General features: G+C 50.1%; 2 protein-coding genes across 8 annotated transcripts in view; one reads left to right on the top strand and one right to left on the bottom strand.

The window, feature by feature from the left end:
• Nucleotides 1-20729, bottom strand: part of LOC125950219 (uncharacterized) — a 486985-nt gene that overhangs the window by 242002 nt on the left and 224254 nt on the right. The window lies entirely within an intron of this gene.
• LOC125950165 (protein winged eye) overlaps nt 9192-20729 on the top strand; it is a 111428-nt gene continuing 99890 nt past the window's right edge. For all 7 annotated transcript variants that reach the window (XM_049677863.1, XM_049677869.1, XM_049677866.1 and 4 more), the window contains exon 1: nt 9192-10102. The gene's annotated coding sequence lies outside the window, so the exon portion shown is untranslated. The remainder of the gene's footprint in view (nt 10103-20729) is intronic.

The following is a 20729-nucleotide window of genomic DNA, read 5'->3' as shown; positions in this document are numbered from 1 at the left end:
GGGATCCTGGGTTAACAGTCCACGGAAAAGGGAAAGAAAGAATTTTCTCGCTGGTACCGCGGTGAAAGGTAATGAGTTTACCTTGAATTTTACTCCCGAAAACCACCTTTTTCTCACGCTGTTCACTCGTGCTCCCTTGTGTGTGTATGCGTGTGATCCCGTAAAAGGGGATGAGGTGGGACCGGTGTGTTTTATGCTTCGCTGGTTTTCCGGGAGCGGCACGAGAGGAGAGGAGTTCAGTGAATTTTCCCGAGTTTCACTTTAGCAAATTAAAGGGAAAAAACGAGAAAACAAATTGTAAATCGTTCGCTCATGTGCTGCGTGCCAGCGAGAGAGTGCACTCGAAAAGTTTGCCGCCGCCACTGCTGCTGCTGCTGCTGCCGATGAGGACGACGACGACGACGACTATGGCACTGGAGTGGCACTAGAGAGATGTAGGGAGAGAGAGAGAGAGAAAACCCAGGGATCCAGGGAGGGGTCGAGGAACTAGTTTGTGGGTTCGTAAACGACTTGTTGTTTGAATAATTTAATTAAAACCCGATGCACCCCGATCTGGGGTCTGGGTACTGCGGCAACATCGGAGAGTTGGTGAGGATTCACCACCAACACCACTACACCGGGCATGCTGTTTGAAGTTCCTGAACACTAGAACGTGACTTGCTGGAGGCATGTTCTCTAGTTGGATGTATGTAGACCCAAAAACACATACACCCATTCTGCCGGATGGCGAGGTTCCAGAAGGTGGGTTCTGGCCACATTCGTAAGGTCTATTGGATCGTATAATGAGAGGAAAATGATCGTTGGAAATTCGATGAAACGAGTAACGTATGAAGCTACATAAAAAATCAATTAGGTTTAGGCTGAAACAGAATATTTTTTTTTGTAGTTTCTGGATATTGAATCATCGAGTTTTAATCACAATCTGTAAGATCTCTACAGCTCTATTTTCCTTAAAAGGAATGAAGGCTCGCATTTTTCTTAAATCAATTATTCCAAGCAAAGTCTCAGCATACTTGGACTGTTCCTAAGATGCACGATATGGCTACTGGATTTAGGAATCTTGAAATGAACTTTTTCTCATTCTACCTGATGTCCTGCCAAGAAATATGAAAATCCATGCAAGGAAAATATTTCCGACTCCTTAAAGTTGCATAAAGCAACACCCCCAGCACACCAACATCTATAAAATGTAAACCACAGTTGCTTTACGACTTTGGCTCATAAAACAAAGTAATATCAAGAGGAAAATGGTGCATGTCGCAAGCCAAGAACGGTAAGCACTTCCATCCCCCCCCACAAAATGTTTATGTCAAAACAGACTCATCCGCGGTGAGAAAATGGAGGCCCCAGCGGACAGCGGACTATTTCCATTTTTTACATTACTAAAATGTTAAACAAACTCATTAAAAAGGCTAATTAAGGCGAAAGCGAAAGGAAGCGAGAGTTTTCTGGCGATCCCAGGCCAAAGCGGACAAGGAACCAACGAACGAAAGTTTGTCACAGAAAGGACTCCACCAAACACCCAAAAAAAAACACACAAGGAAATCGCGAATGCCACGCGTCATTTGCAACAGCCCGAGCGGACGGTTCTCAATATTTTGCGTTTTTTTTGTTCTTTCATCGGAGATATATGAATATTCATTACAAATGAAACGAGTAATTAGACGCGTCGCAGACAGCGCCAGGAATGGGGGAGTGAATTGTCTATTGGTTCGGTAACATCGTCTTCAACATTGAAGCATGACATCGGCAGTCAACAAAACGCGTACTGCATCCATCGATCACTGCAAGGAGCCGAGTGGAAGGGGGGTGCTCTTATCTCCACCCTATATCCAAATAAATCAGAAAGCAAATTAAGAAACCAAATTAACACGTCCAATGTCATTTGCTGTCCAATCGGGAGCCGGAATCTAATGAAGACTCCAAGCTGTCGACCAGCTCCGTTCCAGGGGACACACCTTTCGGGTAGAATGTAAATATCTATCCAGCGGTTGCACACCATCCTTTTCCCTCCCTTGAAACCGAGTTTTGTGTTTTTCCTGTTTAAAGTGCCATTTCCATTTCGCCTTTTTTTTTATCCTTCATTTCTTCAAAAAACGAAGGAAAAACCAACGAACCTCCTGCTTCAACCGGAAAGGGGAGTTGAAAAAAGGCGAAGAAAAAGGATTTAACAAGACCAGCTAGCCCTACGCGAAGAATGGCAAGCATTCGATCGTCTAGAGCAAACGTTTGACTTCCGTGCAATTTCAATTATCGCCCCGCGGCCCATTCCCACCACGCCAACTTATCCACCGACATCCGGGCTGTCAGGATTCCTTGTTCCAGTGTGTGTGAAAGAGAGAGACGGAAAGAGAGGAAGAGAAATGAAAAATACTTGGCCCGGGATGCCTGGATCTTGGAACATTCCATCGACTTTCTTGCAAGGCGTCGCGGAAAAGGTCCGCTTTTCCGTTTGTTTCGATTTTCATTTCCACCAACGACGACGTTTCGATTTTCATTTCCACCAGGAAGAGCGATCGGCAAAGGAAAGGGTACCCAGGACATTCCGGGATTCCAACAAGTGCTTAACGAGTCGATGATGAAATGTTTGATCCCCAGTCAGGGTAGGCCATGGAACGTTCCAACCAACCAACCAGCCAGAGGTGAAGGACTTCCAGCAACAGCAGCAACAGCAACAACGCAAACAAGACCTGTCCGGAGGAAGGACGGAGACGAAGTGATTCCCCCCCGCGGAGTGTCGGACAAAAACTATACTTTTATTTTCCGCTGTCAAACATCGTTTTCCCAGTTTTTCCCCATTCCTGGTAGTGGACTGTTTCTTATTGCCTGCTTAGGGCGCAGAAGGGAACCAGGGATCCGGCGAATGGGCGAATAGATTTCAGTTCGATTAAGAGTGACATTTCCCTCTTCGTAGCAGCAAACGGCTTCACATCCATCACGGGGACACGCCCGGTTCGGGGGTCACAACGTGCCGGAGGGGGGGACACCAACTTTCTCTTCCCCTTTCTTTCTCTATCTACGAATGTTGCTGGTTCTGCTTGGAAGACAAATTTGTTCCGCACTAAACAAACACCACCAGACTGCTGCTGCTGCTGCTGGTCTTAGTCCTGATTCAAGACTGGTGAGGTGTCAGTATCGCACACACAGACACACGGACACAGACACCAAAATGGAAGCAAGAAAGATTATACCGAACGAAAGGAAAAACGAATCCTCCAGAAGATGAATCCGCAAGGACGCACGACAGAAGGATAACGATGGGCGATTACTTTTCTCCATCAAGAGGCCAAGAACTGCCGGAGTGGACCGACATTCGCTACTCTTCTGTCCGTTTGCCGGAACTGAAATTGAATGAAACAACTCCCGAACTCCCGTTGGTGGTGCTGGTGAATCCGTCACACTCTCCGACGTCATCCGGTGTGCGAACGAGAGAGAAAGAAAGAAGCAGAGAGAGATCCGGGATCTGGAAAACTTATATTCCCGCCGTCCGTGGCGTCGTCGCGAATCTGGTCGACTCGGCGAAGGACTTGGTAAATATTTAACGAGTCACGCACTTGTTACTTTCGATTAGATTTTATGAACTCGACACCACACACAGGTACAGGTACCAAGCGGATGGCCTTGGCCCTCGAGGGCAGGACGGGCCGCTCGCTCCCTCCATCGACGACCCAGATGGCATCAAAGGCGGTCGTCGGACGCCAACCGCAACCATAGCCCAATGGCCGGCCACGGTCTTTGATTGATGGATTTTTGAGTGGAGCTTCAAGTGGTCCCAAGTGGGATCCATTCACTGTACGCGCGCATGTGTGTGTGTGTGTGTGCCGACGCGCAGTCAGAAGCATAAGAAGACAATAAAACTCCCAAATCGGACCCGACTCTGGGTCCGGTAAACAGAAATCACATGCAGCGACAGCGATGCTCGAGACGGCTCGAGAGGAAGGAAGGGAAAGGGGGGGGATCTGGATTTCAGCTCCACGCAATCCCGCTCGGTGTTGAGATGATGATCGATGCTCTTGACACATCCTCAACTACTTGTGTGTTGTGATACGCTCGTCGGCAACTCGTGGCCTCGGTTGTTGCTGTCGCCCTTTGCCGTGAGATAGTGTCGTTCAGTGCCGGATTATCACACACACACACATACGTATATCGAGGCAGCGTGTTAAAAAAAAGGTGAAAACACAGGACTTCACAAAAGGTCGTATTGTGTTTTACAACCGAATTTCTCTTCCAAATTTCAGATATCGAGTGACCTTAAAGGTTGATAAGCTAGACAACCTTCGGCGCACGTCCAAGGAATGTTCCAAAGCCTACTCTTCGGCAGCAGTAGTGCTACGAGTTAATATAGGTCCCAGCTTTGGAAGGAATATTCCCCAAAAACAACTCAAGAACATTTGAGGAATCCTCTTAGTGATAATGAGAGCATTCGAACAATTGTCGGAATACCACGATTCGATTGGGAGCATTATGCTCACGGCTTGGCGTAATTTGGACGGAAGGAAAGGTTTTTTTTTTCGTCTTCTTTTTGCCCTTCTTTTCTTCCAAAAAAGGAAAACTAATTGCCGGGGGTGCGCTCGCTGGGGCTTTTCACAATTCAGACGCCACCATCGAAGCTGACGCCCCTGTGGCAATTATGGAGCATCAGCAGCACCAGCAGCAGCCGCCAGAGACCTTTGAGTCTTTGAATTGAAGCGAGAAAAACGCTCTATCCTCCCTGCCTAGTTCGCGTGTTGGATCGCGCTCTATGGAGATGCATTTATGATGGTCGCTGCTTCCCCACGTCCTCTTCATTGCTCATTTTACCGCGAAGAAAGAGATAAGAAAGAGACCAAGCCGGGCCAAGGAAGTTCCAGGAAATTGTAGACGTGGACGTGGAGAGAGAGAGAGAGGAGCTGGAAGAAAGCAAATGGCCACGGGGCGGCCTTCCAGACAACCATCCATCAGGCAACGTGGTCCGTGGTGTCCATTGTGTTTGCCCGTCGTCGTGTCGAGTCTTCCCCGCGTACAGTACCTATTAATGATGATTTCTTATGCTCGTTCGCCCGATGGATTTGGTCCCCCCCCTCACCCCACCCCCCACCCCCCTCAAGACCCGGACAGACAGGCGAACTGCTCGTTAGGCGCTCGCTGGCGGAGTTTTCGTTTGGGGCGGCCATTGATAGACGATGCTAAGACGACGATGGTAATGAGATTCATGTCGTGCATATATACATATGCAGGCTGTAGCGGTGGCAAAACAAAAACAATCCAACAATTTCGATACCAGAGAGAGAGAGAGAGAGAGAGAGAAAGGAGGAAATTTACGTTTTTTTTTTCTTTATTTTTGGTGGCTGTCCAACAATACTGGCTACAATGATCAGCACAATGATTGATTTCACTCATTCACGCAATCATTGAAAGGACCGCCGTCCGACTGGCTCCTCGGGGGCCAGAATCTTGGATCGATCCGAACACTTTCTCCGATTCGAAAAAGAAAGAGTCTCCTAATCCAACGGGGGAACCCCGTCTAAGGGCCACAAGCGAAGCGTCTTAAAAATCATACCCCCGGGGATGAAGGTGAAGAAAGGTGAATGGTAGAAGAAGAATAGAATTTCATTAAAATTCCCGCCGCCTCGATGGCCGACCGCGGAATGTAGGATAAGCGTTTCCTCATTAGCGCCGCGTCTTTCGCGTCGAGCGGACCACTTGAGAGCCTTCCCAAAAAGTGGAGAGAAGGGAGATGACTTCACACAAGTGCAGTCGCCGGCCGCGGCGCACTTGTTGACGCCTTTCGATGGTCTCGATGGACCCACACATGGTCCTCTTCGGACCTCTTGGAAGCGCTAGAGCAGCAGCAGCAGCAACAGCAGCCGGAGTTTATTTCTTTTAAGAAGTATTCAGAAGTTGGGGTACCTTATGGTGTGTTCCGTTGAAGAGGTTCGTCGAATGTAAATTTGAAGGCAATGCTTACGACCGCAGACCGGCGAGTGCTCTCTCTCTCTCTCTCTCCGATGGTATTAACGACTCACGACGGACATGAAGCGCTGTTTCCATTCGCTGTTGCCCTGCTGGAAACTTCTAAACACCGCGCGCTCTCTGCTTCTTATACCCGGTGTCTAATCCTCTTCCTCATCTTCTGCTCGTGTCTAATCGATTCACTTCGAAAGAAGCTGTGCTGCTTCTTCCTTCGTTTTTTTTTTCGATCTCCAAAGTTGTTCCTCCTGTTCTACTCCGCCGCTTCACGCCGCTTATATGAAAGCGAAAGCGACTCCTCCTCCGGTCGAGCAGTACACTTTACGAGATTGTTTTCCAACCGAAGCGAATTTAGCGAAGACAGACGGAGGAAAGGACTGATGGAGACTGTGAAGCGACGCAATAGCCATCTCTCGACTCATCGGTTGAATCGGTTATAACGCCGCCCGTCCTGGAGTGCGGGAATCAGAATGAAGGCAAAGGCCAAGGGATGTGTGTGTGTCTGTATGCAGACTGCAGCCGGGGATAAGACAAGTGTGCGAAGTGGCGTGATGAAGAAAAGTCTGCAAAGAAGCAGCACACCTCACACCGTTACGCGTTGTACAACTTTTCATTCGATTCGCTCCGTACCGAGGACAGACACTGTGTGTGTTGTCTCTTCATTCTGCTCCAAAGTGCAGTAAAAAGAAGGAAAACAGTATCACGCCGGAAGACCCTATAGCGGGGCAAGACATCGGAAGGTTCCTTTACGAGAAGGTGTGTCGTTCGTTTATTCAAGAAACGCTGCGCCTTCTGCGATCCTGCGGTGACGACGGTGCCGGTGACGTATCCGTATCCGGGGTTTGTTGACTTTGTTTGGATCGAAGGAACCGGTGCCCCGTCCAACGGAGCAGCACACTGTCAAAACCCCTTTTTCGGCTCCTTCTTCGATGCACACGATTGAGTTTTATGAAACAATGAATCCTTGCAACCCCCGTAGGAGGAACAGCAAGTACGGACCATCAAATGCGGACCCGTGTTAACACGCACCGATACACGCGGCCCAGGGCATTTGGTGACATCAACTTTTGGCAACGAATTTTCCACGACTTTCTTTGGGCATTAAAAAAGGGGAAAAAGCGGCAGCTCCGGGGGCCGGGTGTTTTCGAATTTTTAATGTCTTTAATCTGGCGGTTAATGGGTTGAGCCTTCTTGGCAAGCACACACGCACAGACTGTACAGTAGATAGTAGCACACGTACACGCACTTTGCGACATGTGTGACGCTCGCAGCAGCACCAGTAGCTGAATCCTGGTAACGCTTCATTTCGTGTAATGTATGCAGATTTGCGAGCAACTCGCCTATCGTCTCCGGCCGAAGAGCTGCTGCTGTTGCTGCTGCTGCTGGTGCTTTCTTTTCCGGCGGAAAATTGTGGTGGCTTCGAGAAAAATGCGCTCCCACCACGCCGGAAGGCCGGAATGTGGGGATGGTCGTTTACCTTCCACTCCCGTCGGCCATGGCGTTGATGAAGGTTGATAACAGCCTGAACTTGTGAACAAACAATCGACGCAAAAAGGGGAGACGACAGACGGGGACGATGATAGTGGAGAGCGAGAGGCGAGAGTGTTGTTTGCAAGATAAATTTCATCGCGTAAGTTATGCGCGATGATGCGTTGGTGTGGGGTTGGTTGCTGTGACCTTCCGAGACCCTGCCACTTCTTTTCCACGGCAGCTCTAAAGGAGCGGCAAGGATTTTGCTAGTCTGTAAGCTTGACATCCAGTGTAGAAGACTGAGTCCACCAAAAAATGGCTGATTTTTGGCTCACGATGATGGGAATCATCGCGACGTGATCTACGACTACTCTCGAAAAGCGAACAACAGACGCTATTTCCTCCTTGGACCGCGGGAGTTCCAACGAGCAAGTTCCTTAAAGTCCGCGAGCCGACTCCAGACGAAGCGAAAAACGGTTTAAAGTTCGCCCCAAGGCCCGTCGGCAATTTGCGGGGGCCGGGGGAGGTCTTCCCCATTCCACGGCGGGAGGACAACAATTTTCCACCCAGATTCCTCCCCTTTTTCCTTTTTTTTCTCCTTCCCTCTCACCCATTGAAACCGTCTCCCTCCCAAAAAAAACGGAAAAGGGCATGAGTGGTGGTGGTGGGTGGGAAAATGCGAAAAATGCCGCATGAAAAACTCATATCCAGAGTGCGCGCTCGGCGTTGCAAATGTGTGAAGTCGTTGCTGTTGTTGTTGTTGCTGGCGGAGAGACTTCGTCCGAAGGCGCATCATCGTGAGCGAGCGAGGGAGGATTTTCGCGTTCGTCCTTCGAACCGAAGGCGCATTTTCGAAACCATTCGTTCCCACCCATCCCATCGTCATCATCATCGCCATCGCCGTCGCCGTCGTCGGTATCATCATCATCATCATCGACGACGACGACGACGATGCAGAGTTCGTGTCGCGTCATCATCCAGCTGATTTTGTGCTCGCGTGAACACACCCGAGGATCTCAGCTCCGAACACAGAGATAATGTGTGTGTGTGTGTGTGTGCTGGTTGGTGCCTGGGCGCTGGGAAATTTCTCGGAAACCTCTCGGAACTCGAAACCGCACGGCATACAGTGCGATTCGTGATGATAGACTCATCGTTTTTCCGTTTGAGGTTGACCCGCTACGTTGAAATCCTTTGTTTGGCTACGAAATTCCCAAAATGTGTGGAAATTAAGTTGTTTTACCCATCAGCCATATTTCTTTAAACATGTTTTACCAAAAAGATCCATTTAAATATACTTTTCGTCATGTTTTGAGGGTTTTCACTTAGAGAAAATGTCTGAAAAGAGCATAGCCTACTGCAACTAAAATGTTCTTACTCATTCCTATGGAAACTGTCAGTCAGTTCACTATTTTTATGCGTCATTGCATTAGTTAGTAGTAGGCTTTGTTGGAATGACAGGATCCGGACGAAAAATCTGCCACTGATGCTATTAAACCTTCATGTTTAAAGTTTAATAGAGTGATTTAAAATGCAACCGAGGTCAAAAACCATGCACAGCACTGTAGCACCGAGGGTAAAAGGGGTGGAAACAGGTTTCTCTTTACGCATAAACCGCGCCGACCGAGCGACCGACCGACCGACCGACCAACCCAGGCACCCAGCACGAACAAAATGGATGAATCGGCGGCGCACGAACGGCCGACGGTCGAATGAACGAGCGAGATGTCGTCGTCGTCGTCGATGGCCACGGCTCGTCAGTTTTGTGGCGCGGTTCTTACAGTAACGACATCCCGCATCGACGCACCCCCTAAACGCAGGCCAACGGCCAATTCGGGGACGCAATTCGCAAATTCAGAACAGTCCAGTCTAGTACTTGTATTAGCAGCAGCAGCAACAGCAGCAGAAGCAGCAGTCTGTCACTTGTTGGTGCAGCACCTTGAACAACTAGACACCGAGTATGTGGAGATAGTGTCGTAGCAGCAGCAGCAGCAACATCATCATCATCATTATCCGCCAGTGAGTGAGTGAGTGAGACGCAATTTTACGTTTCAAAGAATTAGCCCCCGCCAATAGTAGGTTGACCTTCGAGGTTTTCACTGTGGTGTGGTGTTAGGGTGTTGAGCATCTAATCCGTGACAGAAAATTCCTCGCGTCGAGGTCGGAAAAACCGTGAAAAGTGTCAAACAAGAATACGAATCGCAGTTCGTTGGTGTTCGTTGCTAGTGAGCAGTAGTAGCAGCAGCAGCAGTGTGTGGCCATCGACTACAACGCAAAGTGAATGGTGCAAAGCGAATGTGCATATCTTGGCGCTGTTTAAAGAAGGAGAAGAAGTGAAGAAGTGAAAAAGTGTTGTGCAGTGTGAAAGATAAAGAAAAAGGAAAATTGTTATCACAACTGTGTTCAGAGTGCGTGCGTGTACGTGTGTGCTAGATAGTGGAGTAAAATCTACCGGAAGATTCTTCACCGCAGCGCAACGCACCAGAAGGCAACACCGAAGTTGTTGAAGTTCCTGTCAGTTCCCGGTTTTTTTGGATTAAAGTGATTGCCAAGCCAGCCATCCCGTGCGTGCCGCTTTAAAGCCGGATCTGGCGCACTCTGGCTGTTCGACCGGATGCAGACAGATTGAGGAATTTTCCCGGAAGCGCCCCAGCAAAACGCTCCAACAGGCAGAGAACGTCGCGAGGTAATGGTGGTTCTTGTGCAGAAAACGTCTCGAGTAGTAGTAGTAGAAGCAGTACGTCCTAGAGCAGCGACACCAGAAGGAGTATCTCTACGCCACGCAGCAGGCTGTGAGGGAATTTTGAAGCAATTTTCGAATTGGGAAATTTCCCCCCGGGATGAGGGAAAATTTGATTTTTGTTTTGTGGATTTTTTTTTTGGAAAATTGAACGTTAGTGCATGAGGGTGTGTGTGTGATGTGGTGATCGAAGCGCGAAACCGATCGTTTGCTGACAACCGCAACTCTGTAGCTGATGCCTGCCAAGAAGATGTGTTGCAGATGATGGCATTGATGATGATGATGATGATGATGATGATGATGAAAGCAAAAGGCACCGCGAAAGGCACCGCGAATGGCACGCACTTCTCTCATCGGGCTGGTATATCTCTTATCTCGCCTCACAATGTGCCAACCCGCGCTCGTGTGTGTGTGTGCGTGTATGTGTGTGTGTGTTGTCGGTGGTGATTCGCGTTCCGCCACCGACGCCGTTTCAACTTGGCCGCCACCGCCATCGCGCTCGATAGTAGCGGCATGTTACGGCATTTGTTGTTGTTACCCCTTTAAATGTAACAGAAAACATAAAAACATTCGCCTCTCCCTCACTTCCTCCTCCGTACTGGTCCGTACGCATGCTGGAAGACGCAGCGAGCACTGGAGCAACAATATATGAGCAATAGTGTTCGCCGCCTGTGAAGTGCTTCAACAACAATCGCTCCAAAAATCGCTCAAACGGAACCGAAAACCACCGTTCACGTTCTGTCCGTTGTTAGTGTTGTTGCTGTTGTTGTTGCTGTTGTTGTTTGCTCCCTTCTTGTCCGCGGCCGCGACATTGACGAGCACGACGACAAGCATCGCTGCTGATGAGCGCGCCGTTCGAGGACAAACCTACCGCCGTTGATGCCACCAACATCGTCGTCATCATCATCAGCAGCAGCAGCACCGCTATCATCCCACTGGTATTCATTGGCCAGGTTGCCGTGGCCGCCGGTTTTATGAATTTTGCAAAAAAAACGGATTCGAAAATTGCTTTCGAATGAAAAAAAAAGGTGAAACAAAGTTCGTGACCGACTGATGCTCGGCGGTGATGTTGTAACTTCGGTTTCGCCCAGCAAGGGGGTGGTTGTGGGTGACGTGCGCGCCTCTGGTGGATCCGAGATCATTGAACGATGACGACTACGACGACGATGCTCACCTTTGCTACCTTTAGAAATGCGGTTGTTGGTGATGATGATGCTGATGATGATGATGCGCACACGCTGATGCGCGTACGATGATGCGCGCCTCTCACCTGGTCGGTCGGTCGGTTGGTCGGTCGTTTGGTCGGACGGTGAGTCGTTGTCACCTGTTCGAGACGAAACCGTCGTGCAACAAACAGCACACACTCTCTGCCGCTCGGTCTCCGACTCCGACAATGATTTGCGGTCGGCGGAGGGAATCAAAACAAACGAACCGATGCCACGGCCACGAATTATGCTTTTTCCCTCATCGTCGTCGTCGTCGTCGTTGTCGTCGTCGTCAGTGGCGGTGGCGGTGGCGTGGTTTTGCCAGAACAGAAACCACCTGTTTTTGTGAATGGTGTGTGCCCGACCGGACCGGAGTTCGCGAGAGGACGATCGTGGTGGCTGGCTTACCGGTGAAAACAGTAAAGCTTCAATTTCCGGCTTCGTTTCTTGGGGTTCATTTTTTTGCCGGAGAGAAAGTCGAGTTTTTTTTTTTTGGGTCGACCAATCGATGCTGGTCCGATGTGGCCAGAGCAAGGAGGAAGAAGCAGCTGATTGGCAATGGGCGCAGAGGCTCTTCGCACAATCAGACCAGCTAATGCTAATGATGTGGTCGAAATTTGATTGTCCAATGTTTAGTGTGCGCGCGCGTATGTGTGTGTTGATTAGAAGACCAAAAGAGACTCAAAGAGGGAGACGAACTTTTGCGGTAAGATGATCGCATCGTCGTTGTCCTGTTTAATTTATGCTACAAGAAGTTCGCCCAAAAGAAAAGAGGTTCTACGTGTTGAGCACATTTCGCATTCGTAAATTGTGGTTTACGATGCAATTTTTCATCATTAGACGAGAGATGTTCCTTGGCTGTGCTCTGTTAGTCTCTCGTGTACAACATTCCAGCTCCGACGCCATGCTCTACAACGACATGAAAGGTTGAGAAGCAGCAGAAAAAGTTGTTTTTTTCAATCGATGGTAACTTGATGTGCTTTTGCAGACATTTTACATTCCACGAAAGTCGTTTAACCCTCTCAACTGAAACTCAAACTGCATTACTCTTCCATCTTGATGCTATTCTATCTACACACACACACCGAGGCGAATGCAGTTTTGCTGCAATTCTACACCACTGCCTGTAGACTACATTCCTGCCACGTCATCTGCTGTCTCTCTGAACATCACCATACGCCCACTTGGTGCTTTGTTATTTTGTCCTTGGTGGAAACGAATCCCCGCTTTTCGCGCGAAACACTCCAGACCGCCGCATGCAGAAGTGACGCAGGAAGAGGAGGAGGAGAAGGAGGAGGAGGATGATGCTTTGAAACTCGACCCTAGCCCTCAGTTCGCCCCCGGGCCATCGAGAGACAAAGGAATGCGAAAGGGAAGGGCTCTTCGCGAGAGACGTGACGATGCACGCGTAATTAAAGTAATTAAAATTTAATATTGTTGTCTTAGGAAAACAAAATGAGAGCCTTCGTGTATTATTCCGTAATTTTGCTCCCTCCCCCACCATGCCTTTCGGTCTCGATGACGTACTCTGTGAACCCTTGAAGCGGCCGGTTGGCAGACTTGAATGGCTGCTATAGATGAGAGTGTGCATCACACAGTGTTATGCCGTTGGTTTGGCACTAGCCTGACACTTGACACGTTGCCAAGGGTTACGGGTTGCTGCTGGTGGTGGCTTGGTGAGATTTGCGCAAAAGATTCCCTAATTGACAGCTCAACACACGCACACACACATCGGTTGGGGTGAGGGAAAAGGCCGTGGCAGGCAGGTCCAGAAATCAATGTTCATTAGGCGCGTCGGGAAAGGAAATCGATTATTCCTCGTTTCAGTTTCCCGCGGGGTTGATTAGAAGAAAAGTTTTCTTCTTCTACTTCTTCTTCTTCTTCTCATTGATGGCATCCCGGTGGAAAAGTGTAACGGCGAGATCGACGACCTCGGGTGTCACTTTGATGATGTGCTCCTCACACCCCTTCCCCTTAAATTGGAGGTCAAAATGGTCAATCCCCACCCCGAGAAAGGTTCATGGACAAAATGGATCCCGTACTGCGTCCATCGATTGACCAGCGGTCTTCTGACGGCAGCAACAACCGTCCAAACCAAACGGGACGCTTCAACACCCCGCGCACTTCCGGCCAACCACCAGCCAACCCGGGTGTCCGGTGCATGGCGGTACAATGCGCCAAACCCCCCTCGGTGCGGTGGGGTGGGGCTGGCAATGTTTACTTCATTTCGGGAAATTTATCGCCAAATCGAATCGAATACCATCGCCGACCATCTCTCCGGGCGGACCGACGGGTCGTTCGACGTGCTGCTGCTGTTGCTGGTGCGTCATGCACTGGCCAACGAGATGGTGGAAGGTTTGGCGAGGAGATGGTGTGAAGCTAGAATTTATGTCCAGGCTTTGAGATTTCAACGCGCACTAGCTAGGCCTCTGATCTCATCCGCCTGTCCGAATGTCCCGGCGGGGTTCATGGCTGCTGCTGCTGCTGCTGCTCCGGATTGCAAACTATCCTATTGCTGCTGCTGCTGCTGTTGGCCGAGGTGTCTGAACTGGTGGCTAGGCCTCGGACGAACCAAATGGCCGGCCTCATGAATATTCGAGCAGCTCTCGTGCTAAAACGTCCCCCACCGGACCAAATACCCGGGCTCGGTCCGGTAGGCAAATCGTAGTTGCTGAAACTACGGTTCACGACGCGGTCGTGGGAAGAGCACACCGACACCGACTCGTCAGGAAGGTCAAGAAGGAACACTGAGGTGCCTCGGCCGCGTTGTCGAGAGGGACTTCTCTTCTTCGCCATCGTAAAGTGTGGAGGATCAAGAAGTCTCCCGAAGGAACTCAAGGAGGAGAGACCCTACTGGTGATGGTGGTTTGCAAATTTCGAGCAATTTTCGAGAACCAACCGAGAACCAGTAGCTATACCTTTCGGTCAAGACCTGCGGGAACCTGCCATGGGGAAGAAACGAAAAGAAAGGAGCAAAAAAAAATTGGGAATAAAAACTCTAGGGAACTTCAAGATGAAATACTACTCTGCCCTATGCAGCCCGTTCGCCAATTCTCTCCACCGAATTCTCCTCCAAAAATTTAAATATTCCACTTGATTGATGTGAACGATTCTCCCCGGATAGTAAAGTATTCGCCAACAATCCGGCCATCCGGTGTGCGTTTGTGTGTGTGTGTGCTTGGGGTGTGTAATAAGGCAAGATTAGATGTGTGCCCCCCCTCTTTTTAATATATGCGCTGTCTATCCTAAATATGCGGATTAACGGCGATTGAAAAATGCACCTCCAGGGACGCGACCCTGGAGTCCTTTCCGAAGGTAGAGAGGAATTTTTCGGGGGGCTAACAAGGCAACAACGGCCACCACGACACAAGGCCAGGTGGCAGTATCTGCGGCTGCGGCTTTCGTTTACCACGCGAAGCGAATGAAGCGATGCATCATCGCCCAAACCATACTCCATCCGGCCTTAATCTGCACCTTTATCTTGAGCGCCCACATTCGCGCACATTCGCGCGCTGTTGTTCGCGATTAAACTGATTCAACCAACAAAAAAAAGGGAAAGAGCCGCTGCTGCTGCCGCCGCTCTTGCCAGTGCTCGAGCACGAAGAAATATTACAAAAGCATCCGCGATAAATTAAGATAATCCATGTTTTGATGCCGAGTTTATAGTGAGACTGGCCGGTAACCGGTTACCTCGCTCACTCTCTCTCTCTCTCTCTTGCCAGCTCCAGCACCAGGTTGCAGCACTTGTTTGTGCCCTCCTTTCGCTCCCCTTGTGCGTGTGTGTGTGTGCGTATGAAATGATGGGTTTGATATTTAATCTTTTCGCAATACTTTCGTAAAAATGCTGTCACAGATTAGAAGGAGGCTAACAAGAAATAACCGTCACCGGCACTCTATCCGAAAGCGAAACGGAGAGCAAGAGCATGGGAAACAGGGTTCGGGTTACGGGGTACGGCGGGGCGGGAACATTAGTTTGAAAAGCCCCTGGGAAGTCCAACAAATCATGAGATGCTCCAATCCAATAAGGCTAAAAGTTGGTCCCCGAAATCCGCTTCGAAAACAGACCCCCGCCTTTGGATGACAGGAAATTTCCTCGGAAATCAGTTTAATTACGTCGCCGTTCGCTGGACCCAGGACCAGCTGCTGCCAGCAGAGCCTTCGGGTAGGATTAGAGAGGAGATAATTTAAAATTAAACTTTAAAGACAATCAAGGCCCAAGAACCATGGGCATGGGATGATGAATTTTTATTAGAAACACACACAAACACACACACGAACACCGGCAGACAGACAGACGGTCCCTTATCCGACCATTCTTTGGTGACAGATTGTGTGTGTTCGCGTCGGGTTCGCGTTTCGGATGTTTAATGCAATTGGCCAGATCCCGCTGCTGCATTTTCTTTTGTTTTTTTTTTTTGGGAGTTTTTTTCCCCGTTAAAGAGATATTTGTTCAATTGTTGTTCTGCCTGCCTGGCCCTTCTTCTCGAGGTCTCTCTTTCTCTCTCTCTCTCTTTGTCGACGTAAAAGGCGACGGCGTCTCAGGTTTCGTCCAATTTCAAGTCGTCTCGCCAAGTGGCCCAGTGTGTTTGGTGGTGATGTTGGCGAATTCCTTGAATTAATGCCAGCTTGGGCTTCTTCTGGCGAGAGGAACAGGTTTCTTGGCACAGGAATTGGTTCCCGCGTGTCGTCATCACGAGTTCCGGAGGAGTAGTTCTCTCTTATCTAGCTATTTACATTGGCCCGACGGCCACTTCTTCAGTCGAGAAGCTTCTCCTAATGGCCCGTTTCACGGGAATAGAAAGCCGCTTCGCAACTCCGCAGCTAATCAAATGTCCGGCCGGCCGTTTACCAGCGTAAGCATAAATCTCGATGCTCACTCGGCGCGAATACCGTTCCGTGAACAATATACTCTCTCGGACGCACTGACCGACCCCCGAGAGTCCTTGGCGTTAATTTATATTCAAAGCAGCAACAACAGCAAAGGAACCATTGAGCACTAGCCTATTGATGCCGATATGGTTTGAAGATAGCAACCTCCGCAGCTTCTTCCCTGGGACTGTCCTTGCCCGTCCTTCGCCACAGGTACCACAGGCACACGTACACACACACACACACACCGGGGCCGGTACTGACCGTTTTTGGGAACAAACAGTATGGCGAGCGCAGCGGCCAGGTCTAAAAGGCAATCAAGAAGTGCAGAGAAGGAGCTGGAGGGCGAACGGACGAGGGAAAAGGTGCACCAGGGGAAGAAGAAGAAGTTCATGAAGATGAAGAAGAAGAAGAGCACTCGCGCGCGCGTTGAAAAGTGAAGAAAAATGTTCGCGCGCACAAAGACCGGACCCGGTTGGAGAGAACCGGTTCGCCGGTTCTCGAAGGCAAAACCCCCTCCCCTTGAGCGCAAGGGGAAATCGGCAATGGAAGGAGCAGCAACAGCAGCAGCAGCAGGCCATGCGCCGATGGCATGGCCCTGCCCGAGCGACGCTACGAAGGAAGCGGTCGAAGCAGGCGTAGAAAAGAGGCCTCACCTCTCGCTCGAGAAGGCAAAACGAGAAGAAAAGCACCAACAACAACAGCAACAGCAACAAAAAAGTGTGATTAAAATCTCTTCTTATGTTTTGCTTATGCTCACATCCCACTGCCCTCCTCCTCATCCCTCATTCGGGGTGAGATGCACCTTCTTTTTCTCTTCGGAAATTGAAGAGGAAACCCATTCAGCAGCAGCAGCAGCAGCAGCACTGCACTGCACTGTGCTTGGTTGCTGCTCAAGAGGCCCTCGCCTACCCGTCTCGCCGGGGGAAATCGGGGATGAAAAATTGTTAGAAAAACTCACATCTATACAATGCGGACTCGCGGGAGTAAAGTTGCTGCGTCGTCGTCGTCGTCCAAGTCGTTTTCGACCCCCTTTTTTTGCTTTGCTCTTCTGCTGCTCTTCTGCAACCTCTCATTTACCTCGTTCAACTTCATCTCCTCCTGCTCAACAACAACTCGACAGAGCCGAGTTCTGCGGAGAGTTTTTGGCTTATTTACTTTCGATGACTTGCAATAACTCAACGTGAGGGCTTGAGTTGAGGCCGCCAATGGCCGCCAATGGCCGCGGGATGACGTTTTTTTTTCCCCTACGCTTCTTCCGAGCCCCTTTACCCCTTTGTAAGTCCCTCGCTCGAGAGGGGTTTTGGGGAGTTTGTGCCATTCCCGAAGATAAATGAAATCCCGGTGAGACCGTCCTAGTCTTCGTCGTCGTCAGCGTCATCAACGCGATTGATGATTCGAACCCACATCGAGCCAAGTTACATGCCAAGGCGAGCGCACACACAACGCTGTTACGCGGTCGCGAATTGCCTTTCGGTGCTAGCAGGAGCAGCAGCAAGAGTTACCTAATTGGATAAGTTTAAGTTGCTTCAGCTACGAGGACAGGATGAATAGAGTAGCAGCAGCAGCAGCAAAAGGAAGGTGTGAAATTGGCCACGGGATCTCTTTTTACTCGCATCTCTCTCTGGTGCTACATTGGTTTATCTGAAGGGAACTGCCTTGGGGATTTCATATTCATCCAGCTGCAGCAGCGATTCAAGGCTCTATAGTTGGTGTCTATAGCTAATGCTGTACATAATCACACATCTATAGATGCTTTCTGTCGTCAGCTAAACGGGGGGCCTTCCGATGTGCATCAGGGATCACACAGGGATGTTGATGGCGCCTGGCGAGCTCTACTGCCTGTGGCCAAAGCCACCAACAAACACACACACACACACAGTCGGAGCCCCGGAGTGACATCGTTGGCATTATGCGCGTTTAATTATTAATTAGCGAGACACGCGCGGCCGGCGGACGAGGAGGACTGAGGTGACTCGAGCCACGAACGAGCGCCCTGGAACTCCCAGAAGTGAATGTGTCCCCCGTCCCGGGGCATGTTTTGTAGAACGTCGCCGGAAGGGAAGAGAACGGATTAAGGGGACGAATTCAGTTATAACCCTTTGCTGCCGTTATCGGAACCAAACGACGACGAGGGATCCTGGATCGTCCTCATCCTTTGCCGATAAGAACGACTCACGTCCCGTCGTTCTGGCTTTAATGTTTTTCACATCCACCCAACGCAACCGCCCCTGCTGTTACTCCCCGTAAGGCGGAAGGCTTTAAGAGAATCATGAATCTGCGGGGCCTTTGGTGCTGTGACCGGTTGGATTGATAATGGGAGTCAGGGACCAGGGGTGGAGGGAAAAAAACAATCTTTATCATCCCGAGCTTATCTTGGCCGCCCCTTTTCGCTCGTCCCGTCTTTTCGTTGCGAAAAATACAACGAAACCCGGGCTGGGGGAGGAGGAGTGGAAGTTGTCACACATGGTGGTGGTGGTGGTGGTGAAGGAGGGAGTCCTTAAGCCGCCGGACTACACATGACGACGACACGCCGTAAACCTTCAAGAGACCTTCTTTAACAGTAACATCCTCCTTCGCCTCCACCTCCTCTAACACCCTCTAGCGGGTTGGTGTGCAACGAAGAGGGTTAAAAAAATTTGAATTTTCCTAAGGATTTTCATAATAAAACATTTTTTCCATCTTCCTTTTCTTCTCCTTCTTCTTCTTCTTCTTGTCGTCAGAACTTGTGACGCATTTCCGGTTCTTTTGCTCGCCTCCTTCTCTTCGCTGGCACGCGTTTGATGTAAAATCGAAAATACCAAATAGAGCAGCAAAGAAGAGTGCAGGGAAAAGGGTAGTTAATGGGGGGGGGGGGGGAGGTTAATTTTACGATTCGCTAACAACGTAGGGAAAACGGGATCATCCCGGCCGTCAGCGAGGACTTGCTGCTTGGCCGCATGTCGTCACATGTGTGTCCAGGAGACCGCGAGGGCACCCGGGGAGGACAAGGGTGGCGAGAAGCCCGGACCGGACCACACCGGACACTGCACCCTAATCACTCCTTTTCCCCGGGGCCATCGGTAGAGGTTAAAGGGCTTTAGGGTCAGATCCGTGGACTTTTAAAGTTTTTTTTTTCGTTTTTGTATGCGTTGGTTTGCTGCCCAGCACACATTTACACATTACAAAACGTTTCAAACCTAATTCGGCCACAAAATTTGAATTTTAAAACCGGGATTTAGCCCGCTGGCAATGCTGATTAGAAGCAACACAGAGCGGACATTCCGGATATCGAAGTAGGCATTAAAAAACCCCACGAAATACTTGCGCTGCCATCGCCCAGAACCGATTGAACGGATTGAGTGGCTAATGTACACGCAAACATATACGGCGCTTAAACCATGCTATACATGTAGCTGCACATAAACGAGGGGTGATAGTGTACTTCGCAGCAGGGGACCGACGACCGCGGTCTGATCGATAACGTGCTGTCCTCGGTGCACACCCCTCCGGAATGGGGAGACAGTGACGGACTCGGTACAGTGTTGTGCAGTGCAGGCAGCCAGCATACAACTTTGGCCAAAAAGTTTCCCCAAGACATCAAGATGATGCAGCCAAGAGCAACGCAACGCAACGCAACGCCAAGCGGCAGGCCAAGCGGCTAGACAGCCGCCGCTTGAGGCCTCCCTTGAGGCCGGGGAGGGTGGCTTTACGTTTTGGGGAGGAGTGTCACCCCCAGCAGAGAGAGAGAGAGCAAGAGTGAGAGCATAAGAGGGTGGCAGCAATACGCACCACCGAGGCGGGGTGTGTGTAATCAGTAAGCCAAATAGAGATGGCCAGTCACACATACACGACGGCACACACACACACAGACAGACAGTAAGGGCCTGCACTGCACTGTACGCATAAAAGGAAGAGCAAAGGGAGGGAGGAGCGGGGTGCGAGGTGCTGGGTGCGTTGGGGCTTATTTGACTTTCAAAAACTTGACATAAACCCCGAGACCTAGATGCATGAGGTGGTGGTTGTGGTGGTGGTGCTGGGCCTCGATGGGTTTTTGTGCAAACCAGTTTTCTCCGTTTTCGTTTCGCCCCCCACTGGATAGCAAAGAGAGAGAGAGAAAGAGAGAGAGAGAGAGCATGCGGTGGAGCGAGATGAAGGATGAAAGACCTGTCAGTGTCAATGCGACATCCATCCCACCGTCACCGTCGTCGCCATCGCCACCGTCGCCTACTGCGTGACGATGATCCCTTCGGACGGACTACTGCTGCTGGTGCGTTGCGTTTAGGTGGCCGGGTTGTACGCTTCGTCTAATAATGCTGCGCCCGGGAGCAATTACGGTCCGGGAGGGGAGTCTGCACGTCTGCTGAAGAAACACTCACACTAAGCAACGCACAAAAACCTCTTCTGGCGCGTCAGACACGAGTAGTGGCCAGCAGCAGCGAGAGAGAAGTCTCCCGCATCGCTGCTGCTGCTACTAGCCAAGTGGAGACTGTCACTTGCCCCGGCGAATAATCATCATA

The sequence above is a fragment of the Anopheles darlingi genome, chromosome 2 (assembly GCF_943734745.1).
Source record: "Anopheles darlingi chromosome 2, idAnoDarlMG_H_01, whole genome shotgun sequence".
In the NCBI taxonomy this organism is placed as follows: domain Eukaryota; kingdom Metazoa; phylum Arthropoda; class Insecta; order Diptera; family Culicidae; genus Anopheles; species Anopheles darlingi.
Note: the sequence above shows the minus strand (reverse complement) of the source record. Positions and strands in the feature narration are given on the sequence as shown.